Genomic DNA, 11,577 nt, shown 5'->3' with positions numbered 1-11,577 from the left:
TTCCGCTCCGCAAAGTATACAGTTTATCTTTTTTTTACATTTGTCATGTGGTACTGATAATGCACATACATTTATTCCAATACATTATATTCTGTATATCTGTTTCGTACACAAACAAACGCTTACTGCTTATCTTTCCCCTCACTGCACATTTTAAATGTGCTGTTTCATAATTCAACCCTTTTCAGCCGATAGGGTGAACATTTGCAGACCCTCTTGGTTTCATTCCCTGTAATGGCCCACAGTTTGTGTATCAGCTGTATCAGTGTAAGGAATGCAGTCGCTACACAAATCGATTAACTAGACGACAGTTCAAAGTTTCTACCCAGTAGTTACATAACACCCCTATGACTTACAGTGTGATTTTCCACCCATGCTATTCTCACTGCTCTGTTCTTAATCATGTGTCTCAGTAAACATGTATTTTAATTGCATGATTGTTATATCTGATGATTAAACATTAGATGATACGATATACTGTTACAGCAGTAGTATAGGGTATGATATATTGTAGCAAAAATGTCATAATGGTCCCATGCATGGAAAAAAGTTTTCTTGAAAGGAACCTTTGGTATACCTTCCTCGTTTAGTTATTAATTAATAAAAAAAAAGAGAAAAAACTTTAAAGATGCATTTTATATGTATAATGCGTTCAAAATATTGTGTTTTATTAAGAATTTCTGAATCAAAATTGATTTTGATGTTATTTTAAACCTGAACATGAATGCAGAGAGTATTTGTTGGCACAGGTGTTTTAAAAGAGAGTTTTAATAGTTCTTCATGATCATAGACACACTTATTTATCATTGACCCATATACTACAACGATTCTTTGTTCACACACAGAGCAATGAAGCAAGCTTCATCATGGAGAGAAAACATTACTTTGCCAAAAGGCAGGGGATGCAGTAAGTGCTGAATACAAAAGCTGTGCAAAGATATTTACCTTAAGGTAGCAACAGACCACCTGCCCAAGCGATATCTGGATTATTTAAATCTGGATTCCTGTTCCCACATGATGGTTCAGAGAAACATCATCCCAGAAGTAACATGGACTGGTCATGCTCTCTGGCCAGGCACATCAAGCAGGGGCCTAATCATGGGCCCTGACAGGACCCCTCTCCAGCTCTGAGTGACACCAGGGTGTGATGGGGTCCCATAGGCCAATTTAGGTAATCATACAATTAAGCAGCTCCATCACAGAACTTAAACAATGTAAGTCTAATCAGGCAGGAGCTCCGTTGTGATTGAACAGAGCTGAGGGGGAAAGGGGGAGAATGAAAGGGGTTTGGGACCTGGAGTCGAAATAGAGACCCGGCCTCATCATGGAGATCCTTGCCCCTGGAAGAGCCTGCCTTCATCACGGGCACACCAGGAAATGCAAAGGACAGCAGGGTCACCACCGATTGGCCTGCTATGTGCTATTGCCATGGCTACCATCCCTGGGGCCAATGAAAACAGATGACAGGAACAATAATATGAGGTGTAATCACTAAGGTCAGTCGCCTTCACTCCAATCCACCTCACCCTCCAGTCTGAACAAACCCATCTAATACTGACATTTTTCCAGCAGGTCGCAAGAAATTTGGAAGAGTTTTCTGCTCCTCAGAGATATAGCATGAGTTCATACTGAGAGATCCCTGCCCTAACTTTTACATGCATACGTCTTTGTTGTATAATTTTGCACTTGATAGTTAGCAAGCAAAGTCTGCAAACTTCAAATAAATGGCATACATGCAAAAATATTTTTAGTTTCTTTTGTTTAGTTTTTAAGATTTAACATTCAGTTAAATTTTAAAAGGTGTGCATATTAAGTAGTTCACTGAAATATAAACTAAGAAAATGAAATGCATTGGTTTCCTTAACCAATTTTATACTCAGCAAAGTTACATATGTTTAAATCTTATTTAATATAATTTATTATTATTATTTTTATTTAGCTTGAATTTTATTTTTGTGTGTTTCAATAAATCATGTCAAAATGCTATGTGTTTTTTCCACGACACCATGAGCAATGCCAATGTATATTTAATATTATGTCTAAGGTTGCAAAGGAGCAGAAATAGTTTAGCAAATTTCTGTAAACTTTCCAAAAATTCTGGAAAGTTTCTGGAAGTTTACCAGAAGTGTTCTGCCCCTTTGCAACCCTTATTATGTAAAAATAATAATAATAATAATAATGATAATAATTTGAAAAAAAAGTGTAATGACATATACTACATCCAAAATAAATAAATGATACTTAAATAGAGTACAATGGTGTTTGAAACCCAATGTCCAAAATATCCCACATCCATTCCAGTGATAACATTCTTATACTTTACTATTCTAAACTTATTTCTTTCACTGAACTATTGATCTTTTTAAAATGATTTAGATTTAAAATGGTTTTAAGATGTAAAAAAAATCATATTCTGAATCATATATAACAGAAAAATCACTAATAAGATGTATATTCAAACGTATAGTCTTCAGACCTCTGGTCACACCAGTTGAAGAGTTCAATAATAGACCCCTTCTGAAAGCACTCTTTAAAATACATAACATTCATTTTACATTTATTTTGTCATGCTTTGAACGTATTTTGAATTACTGTAAAGTTTTTCTATGCATTGTTTTCGTCTTGAAAAAATGATGTCAGAGCTGCATGGCTAAATCTTTTATCACTTGCCAAAAAGAATGAGGGCAAATAATTGCATCCAGATGTGAGGTGCTCTCATTGATAGCAGGCTTCATTTCCTGCCTCTGCTTTTTTAGGCAACCTATTACACCTCAGAGGGAACTGCTGTTCAAATATACCATCATCTTGTAAATCAACACTTACTTTGGGCAAGTGTCATTTAGGAAAATCTAAACACATCTCCAGTTCTGTTATGTTTCACAGCGAGTTTTGTGAGAGTTACTGACTATTGTTATGTCTGTGTTATTATCAGGTGGGCCTGTCATATCATCAGGATGTGCTAATCGGAGCTTATTAATCAGAGCTGAGTAACTGGTTGGGTTTGCTGAACAAAGACCTGCAAGCTCATCATGCCCCATCGCCATCAATAACAACTGATGAATCGAAGGATGTATTTATTTATTTATTTTAATTTTTTGCATCACATATTGGATGTTTTATCTACTACAGTTCTTTGGTCTTGGTCATTTGGAAAAAATGCATATGAATGAAAAAAAAAGAAAAAATTGTTTCTAAAATCAAACTAATTAAAATTACCACTGAACTCACTTTTTTGAGCTTGTTGATGTTTCGGGTGTGCATATTTTTATTTGCTGTTTGTTTTCAAAAAGAGATACATCTGTTGCTACTGGTTTTGCTAATAAAGAGAGCTCCATTAGCAAGGCCTTTGAAGTTGTTTCTGTATATAATCTTAAAAATAAAGTTTTCAAAAAGGGTTGCCACAAAATAATCATTTTGGGTAACCCTATGAACCTTTCAGTGAACGCTTCTTCAAAGAACCATTTTTTTTAAATTGTGTGAAGAACATTTTATTAATCTAAAGAACCATTTTCCTCTCTAAAGAATGTTCCCGGTAACTTAACTGTAACCTTGTTCCCTGAGAAAGTGGAACGAGATGCTGCGCTGCTCAGTGCATTAGGAAACGTCTTTATCATGACCAGCTGTGAATAATGTGTGTAACACGTCAATAGAATTGACCCGGAGGTAATATAGCCTCGGTTGATTATGTCATTGACGCGCGCCTGCAACATGGGGCTATAAATAGATAAGCCACAGGTGCTTCATCATCATATTTTGTCTGAAGAGCAGTCCTGGGACATCTTTAGCATGGCAGCGCAGCATCTCGTTCCGCTTTCTCAGGGAACAAGGTTACAGTTAAGTAACTGGGAACATTCCCTTTCAAAAGCTACAATCGATGCTTTGGGAATGAGAATACCCACGCCGCCGTGCTTGAAGATGTCTGGACCCCTATGGTTGTGCAGATGTGCTCACAAAACCACAAGAAGGCCTCAGACATTAGCTTGTGACGTTGACTCAAAGACATGAGAGCCAGTAGTAGCATGAATATCCAAACTACAAAATCTTATGAATGTGTGCAGAGAGCACCAACCTGCCGCATCACAACCCTGTTGTAAGGGGGCACCTCTTGCTAGAGCACTAGAGGAGGTGACCCCGCTGGTGGAGTGAGCCCTATAGGTGAAGCTTCACTGCGCGCCTCATAAGCAAGAGCAATAGCATCCCTGACCCAATGAGACATGGTCTGCTTGGTGGCACAGAGATAGTGTAAAAGCCCGCGGCGTGTCACTTTTATTTGCTTTTGAAGAATGCCTCTTGGATTAAATCCTCTGGCTTTTAGCCACAACTGAAATATATATGAAATGGCAACAGCCCCAGAGGAATCCCAGTGGATGCTGAAGCCATGAAACCTAACATCTTTTGGTACTGACGAACAGTGCGATCTTGGCCTAGCCTGATCTTGCTCATGGTCTGCCGATTGGTCTCGATTCGAGCGGGAGACAGTTGTGCCCGCATCGTGATCGAATCCCAAACGATCCAGGGATAAGTCGTTCTCTGGGCTGGATAAAGAACCCTTTTCTTGGTGTTGAGTTTCTACCCTAGATAAACTAGATGAGCTAACACGATGTCTTGGAATTGTCCTAGTATTACCTGATCATCGATGTAATTCAAAATGTGAATGCCCTGGAGTTGTAATGGAGCCAGCGCTGCATCCATGCATTTTGTGTATGTGCGGGGTGATAAGGCTAGGCTGAATGTTAGAACCCGAAATTGGCACGCTTCGCCCCCGAAAGTGAACCTCAGGAATTTCCTGTGTGGCAAAATTTTTATGTGAAAATATGGCACTCGCCCGTCTCTAAAGCCAGAACCGCGTGCTCTTCCCCCAAACAATCAATTGTATCTTTCAAAAGGGAACTTTTTGTGCAATGGAAAGATTCCATGAATGTTAAAGGGTCAGTTCACAAAAAAATGAAAACTATGTCATTCAAGTGTTCCTGTAGCTCAATTGGTAGAGCATTGGTAATGCACTGTAAGTTGCCTGGCATAAAAGCGTCTGCTAAATGCATACATTTCAGTTTAATGTAAAGTCATTAATGACTCACACTCATGGCGTTCCAAACCCATAAGACCTCTGTTCATCTTCGGAACACAGTTTAAGATATTTTAGATTTAGTCTGAAAGCTTTCTGTCCCTCCATTGAAAATGTATGTAAATATATATATATATATATATATATATATGCTTCAACAAAATCTAACTGACCCTCTGATGTCACATGGACTACTTTGATGATGTTTTTATTACCCTTCTGGACATGACATAATTTTCATTTTTTGGTGAACTAACCCTTTAAAGGTTCTTCATGGAACCATAGATGCAAATGTTTTAAAAGTGTAGATATATAGTCCTGACCCAACATTCTGATCAAACAATTCAATAATAGTCCTTTCTGAATGCTTTAACCCATCACAATTATTTTACTTTCATTTTGTCATGCTGCCAAAATACTTTGAATAAGTATACAGTTTTTGAGCATTGCTTTTGTCTTGAAACAGTTATGTTATAGCTGCATGGCTATAAGAATTGTTTTGAGTGTATTTGAAAATGTGTAGCTTAAAAGAGGTATATCTGCCTGTCCTTTACACAAAGCTATTGTAGCACACAAGCTCTATGGACAACTTCTGGTGCAAAATTATGCTTTTTGGAGTTTGGTGCATCCCTTGGTCACTTATTGTTTGGAAAGTATAATGATTCTATATTCGTGTTTCACATGAAAAAAAAAACCACACAGGTTTCGAATGGCATGTAGGAAGGAAATATAACATTATATAACATCCTTTACTATAACATCAACCCAAAACTAACTTTACCAAACTTGTGTTCAAAAGTATCAATGGCATCTTATTTCCCTTTTTTTTTTTTGCCAGTTTTTATTCTCAAAAAATAAACGGCCCTGGGGCGAAATTCCATCTCAGACTGATGTCGGGATTATTTGGAAGCAAAAGTAAACAATACAGTGGGGTTGCCTATTGACTCAGATGTCTTGTTTAGACTGTGATTAGTCTTCACGAAATGAGAATTCCTGACAGAGGTTCTGAGACGGCATGGCATGATAAAATAAACGGAGAACTGTGCTGTTTTAAGGCGAGCTCCACAGACCATAAACTTTAAAACCCATATCCCGGCCCCCGCGCTCATTGTCTAAACGGGTGGTCGCCCACCTCTTGCTTTTCATCTCCCTCATTTTGGTCTTTTTAGCGTGTATACATACTCTCCTTCTTTTCACCTCCTTTGCTTATTTCCTCCTCTTTCCTCACTCTCTTTCTCCCTTCGCACCTTGTCTCTCCCTCATCTTTCACTATCTGTCTGGCCTGTATTAGTGTTGCAGCTTCCTGCTTCTCTCCCACCTCCCTGCATGACACAACTTTTGGCCATGCACGGGGAGATGGCGGAGCATGCTTCACTTCTAACTGTGTCACCATGCACCTGAGCAAACACATTCTGGCATTACAAGGGAGAGAGCAAGAGGAATGAAAGCGAGAGAGTGACCTGTCAAGGGGCTATAGGTGGAGGCCTGGCATTGGTGCAGCCAATTTATCAAAACATTAGTCTTGTGCTGGGACCAGCTGAGATCTCCTTCTGGACATGGTTCTGCATAGACTTCTCTTTTTTCTTCTTTCCTTTGTATTTTCTTGTGAGGGGCTCCCTCCAACAGAAACACATAGTTGTCATGCCTCACTGCTGTCCCTTGTTTGTATTTCACATTACAAACAGCATTACGTTTGCAGGGCTCAAGGCTGGCCAACACACACCAGTCAGATCGAAAAACCTGGAGCGCAGAGGGGAAAGATAAAAGACTTGGTATAAAATGCTATGCACTTAAGAGTAATGTTGGAAGGTTATTTGAAACTATAGCTTCCTAAAGTAGACTGCTTGTGATTTAAAGTAGCTGTCAAGTAGTTAACTAAAAACTGAATGTGTTGTCTAGACATGTGCCTATTGAATTGACATAACTAATTGGTGGATCCACTAGGTGGCAATACTCAAAGTTGAGCTGTTGCTTTTAAGATCTACTTAAAAGACAAAGAGAAAAAAAAAATCAACAGACGAAGGAGGAAACAGATATGTGAAGAGATCAGAATAATGTGCCCTTCAAGTGAAGTCAGAAATTGATATAATTACAAGTGAAGTTGTATTTAAAAGAGGGAAACTCAAAATGTAATGCCTGACGTAGTAATAATGAATACCTGACTCAGAGGTGCAAGTTTCTGTGGTACAATTGAAGGCAGCAATAAACTAAGCTGAAAACAGATTTAGTGAATAATTTCTTCATGAACCAGTATATTTATATGAACCTTCCGCTGAACTGAATCTGTATATGAAACAAATCCGATGAAATGCTACAAGAGAAAAAGAAGATATTTAAGGAGAGCACATTGAATATTTCCTCAGTGTTAAGGTAATAACTCACTCAGTGTTCCATCACACCAACTGTTGGGGAAGTTAGCTTGTTAGCACAAAAGATAAATTGTTGCAAAAACTGCATAAATAAACTTAAATAAAATAAAAAAATTAGCTACATTGGCAGCACTTCTACTTTAAGTTAGTAATTCCTCAACACCATTTTCAAACTTTCATCTTTTATACAATAATATATATATACAGCTGAGAAGTATAAATGTATGAATATCTTCAAACAATGTTCTCTTCATGCAAAATGAAATCTCTACTGATATAAAAACCAAATTCCTTACAAGCCAGTGTTGTTGGTGTTAGAAATGTCACTTAAAGGTCTTTACTCAAAGGGGGGTTTAAAAAGCATTTTTGCTGAAAGTCATCAAGCGAGCGATATATGATTGCACTGTCAGACTTTCTTGGCGGATACCACAGTTTTATTAAAACCAGTACGTTGTCGTTCTCTTGATCCTTTTTATACTTTTTTTTTTATATATATATTTTGCCCGTCTGTCAAAACAGCTCATCTCTAGGAGCTGTGTAATGACAGTCAAGAAAAAAAAAATCGTTTTCTTTCTTCCATGGAACATAAACAGAGACATTTATGTTCAGGCTGCTCTTTTCCATACAGTGAACGTGAACGGCATCCAGGAGACAAAAATTTTCTAAAAGTACCATAAAACCATGGGTTCTTGTGTGTTAAAGCTTAATATGCGTATATTCAAACTGATTTAATTTGATGATACTTGACAGACCATGGTCACCCTCCACTTTCACGGTATGGATAAAAACAGCTTGTACATTCTGCCCAACATTTCCTTTTGCAATCTACAACAGACAGAAAATGAAATACTGCAGGTCTGAATTGACATGTGGGTGAGTATGATGACAGAAAAATTCATTTTGGTGTAAATTATACCTTTGATCATGCCGCACCAGCTATTCCAATGGTGCAAAGTTACAATTCCATTTCATTCTCAGGCTTTTGAATCTTGTCCCAGGCCAGAAGTTCATTCCTCATTCAAACAAAAATTACAGCGTCTCGAGCATTTATTACACCCCACCCCCACCCCAACCTTTAAAAAAAGAAAGAAAACACAGTGCCTTCCCTCAGCACAGAACAGGATCCCAAGCAATCTGTTATCAATTTGAAGCCGTGTATCCAGGGAAAAGCGCACGATTCCGTCCAAGATATAAACGATAACAAACGTGCTTGAGGTCTTTTGAAGGAACAACAGACATAAACGGATGGAAAAAAAAAAGTCCAAGATTTCCAGGCCTTCAGTTTTTCCTCAGGTGAAAGTTTAAGCATGTGGGTGGAGGTGGAAATTGGAAGACTATTTTTAGTTTGCAGGCTGCAATTTCTGTGCATTTTTTTGCCTGAGATTGCATACAGTAAATGGAAAAAAACATCTGCCACTCAGTAAATCAGTAAATCCTCCTTAAGGACTTCAACTAATCTTAACACCTACTTTATTTCCCTTGGCAGGAGTCTGTGTTTTTTTTTTTTTTTTTTGCAAAGCTATGGACTTCCATGAATGTTACAATTTCGATAATTAATATTTTGAGGCCTGTGGATAAAAAAAAAATCATTTCCCATCTGCCAAAGTACCAGAACACAACCAGCGATGCAGGCATGTGTTGGCAGTGTCATGTGTGACACTTTAAGCATTCAATCGACATTCCTACGAGGCCTAAGCAAAATTCCAGTCAGAAGAATGTCAATCTCTCCGCTGATATGAATGAGACCCATACTGGAGCTCTGATTATGCAGGGGGCAGCTGTGGAAGAAAGCACCTGTTTCCTCGCCAATTCACAAAGTACTTGGCATTCGGTAAAATTTGTCATGTACCCTCAGGCCCTATGAGTTGGCGGTGCCAGCTGAGTTTCAAATTGTAAATAAGGGCCAGTGTTAACTGCAGTACATTGAGAACTGTGGCATCCAACGACTCAAATCAGTTGATCCCCGTTAATAAAGAGTCATTTCCCAGACTGGCATGCCATCGCCATCCTCACCAGAGATTGTGTTTCTGTCAAGATGGCTGTGTTAGCTTCATATCACCCCAGTTGATGTATAACTGCTTAGCATTCATAGCGACAAGATACACTACTGTTTAAAAGACTGGTGTCAGTTTTTTTTTTTTTTTTTTTTTTTTTAAGAAATTAATATTTATATTGTAAGGATGCATTCAATTAATTAAGATTAAACAAAGATTTATTTCTTTTTCAAATAAATGTTGTTCTTTCTGTTCATCAAAGCATCCTGAAATTGTATGTAGCATGGCTTCCACAAGAATATTACCGCAATCCTTTTTTTTTTTTTTTTTTTGAGCAGCAAATCAACATTATAGAGTGAATTCTTAAGGATCGTGTGACACTGTAGACCAAAGTAATGATGAAAATACAGCTTTGCCATCACAGGAATGAATTACAATTTAAAATATGTCAAAATAGATCATCTGCGATTATTATTGACAATGTTACTGTTTTTACTATATTTCTGGGCAAATAAATGCAACGTTGGTAAGAATAAGAGACTTATTTCAAAAACATATTACAAATCTCACCAACCCCGAGCTGTTGAATGCTTTTCAGAAGTATAAGCAATACATATCTTTAAAACTGTTGTTTGGTGTGACATTACTGTATTTTGCGCTTGCGGCGGAAAACACCAGGAGACAGCCTTTTAAAACTGTTTTTTAACCAAGGGTGTTGGGCAGATGGTGGGGGTGCTTAGTCGGCTCTGTTAATTCATGTAACAGATGTGAACACTCTTTACTCACACTGTTTATTTCTAAATGGGCTTGACTTTCACTTCCACAACAGAAGATTGATGGTGATTGTCTTTGCTTGGTCTTTGAATTCTTATTTATCATTGGAAACTAGTGGTGCTGTGAGCAAAAGCTTCGGCATCTATAGGGTACACATTTTTGGTAGGCCTCATCATGCTGTAATGGACGCCTGCAAATTCTAATGTCATTATATGCTTTGCTATATGCATGCAAAAGCACATATAGGTGTACAATACACCATATAGGCGTAAAAAAAAAAAAAATGTTATTATGAGTTTGGGTCTAATAGATTTATATTGCACCCTTGATGTGATGTCCAGCTATTTCAGCATTGCACAAAAAAAAAAAAAATGTTTATCTCTGCCAACTTTGCCCCACTGAGTAAGACAAACCTGCTACATTTAATATAAGCTTCAGCACAAGAGAGGCGAACATGAACTTTACTGTGACTTTTATGGTACCCCAGTCTCGCAGTGACTTCAAGAGCAACGTAAAACACTGTCCCCACTGGTTACTCCTACCAGCTGTGTGATGACGTTATTTACACTCCTCGAGGGAGAATTGTGGTAGTGACAGTAATAGTGTTTTGGACCTGTGTTTCATGTTTAAAGAGTGAGGTTGCTGCACTACATGCCTGAGTTATCGGCCTTACCTTCCAAATGTTCTCCTCAGAGAGCAGTCACTGACATGTGGTGGATAATGAACACTTTTCTCTCCGCAGGCAGATTAAGGGAGTCATATAGGAACTTGTCATTCTCATCCTGCTGTACAAAATTTCTGCGAAAAAGGTCTGCGCTATCACCGAGTCATTGCGCAAATGCAACCAAACCTGACAAGTCCATTCATCATATTCCAACGAATAGTTTCAAAACTTTAGGGCAAGAAAAGTAATTTTATGCTGTGTGTGTGTATCTGACAGCAATGTGAGATTATGTACAGAAACAAGTTTGTATTTCAGTCTTGGCATTTCTATAATGAAGTATCACACTGGATACACTAGCTGTACACTAGATAGTGAAAATTTGCCACAATAATTTTAACAATACATTTGGAAAATAACTCAGAGAGTGAATACCTCAGAGCTGCTTTGCTGAATTGTAAGTCTGAGGTTTTTTTTTTTTTTTTTTTTTGGTCTGAATCCCTGCGCTGTTTCTCTGTTCATCTACAGACACTACTATACACATGGCAGGCTTGTGCATGAGTATCACATTGTATTATAACATACGCCTGAAAACACCAACAAGACGGATCCCTCAAAGAGAATTATAGGAGTATGATGATAAGTTTTGAAGTCAGAATGGAATGATTTTTAGTTTTATTAGGCCGCGGTGTCTGCAGCCTCTCTGCTCCATGA

Source organism: Carassius auratus, chromosome 41 (genome assembly GCF_003368295.1).
Source record: "Carassius auratus strain Wakin chromosome 41, ASM336829v1, whole genome shotgun sequence".
NCBI classification, from domain to species: Eukaryota; Metazoa; Chordata; class Actinopteri; order Cypriniformes; family Cyprinidae; genus Carassius; species Carassius auratus.
Note: the sequence above shows the minus strand (reverse complement) of the source record.